The sequence below is a fragment of the Nanorana parkeri genome, unplaced genomic scaffold (assembly GCF_000935625.1).
Source record: "Nanorana parkeri isolate BGI_ZX_2015 unplaced genomic scaffold, ASM93562v1 scaffold1273, whole genome shotgun sequence".
Lineage (NCBI taxonomy): Eukaryota > Metazoa > Chordata > Amphibia > Anura > Dicroglossidae > Nanorana > Nanorana parkeri.
The window spans coordinates 165,586-165,876 of NW_017307541.1; the positions used below are offsets into that span (position 1 = coordinate 165,586).

At 41.9% G+C, this 291-nt stretch overlaps 1 protein-coding gene across 1 annotated transcript in view; it reads left to right on the forward strand.

Annotated features, from left to right (window-relative positions):
* LOC108797422 (AT-rich interactive domain-containing protein 4B-like) overlaps positions 1-291 on the forward strand; it is a 239,620-nt gene that overhangs the window by 85,515 nt on the left and 153,814 nt on the right. The window lies entirely within an intron of this gene.

The window sequence follows — 291 nt, forward strand, 5'->3', positions numbered from 1 at the left end:
CTGATGAAGCCGATCTCAGCTTCATCAGCTTCTCTGGGGGTCCCTAGGTGACATTAGGGGTGTTGGAGACCCCTGATGTCTCCATAAAGAGGACCGGTCATGTAAATTGGCTATCACATAGGGGGCTTCTTAGCCCCCCCATGTAATAGAAATAAAGGAGAGAGAGAGAGAGAGAGAGACCCTATACAAAATACAAGGACAGTAGAAACAAATAATATTATATATATATTCGTCCTCCCTACTCCAATGAAGTCCTCCGGAAGTTGATATTATTTAAGTTTTTAATGTTAA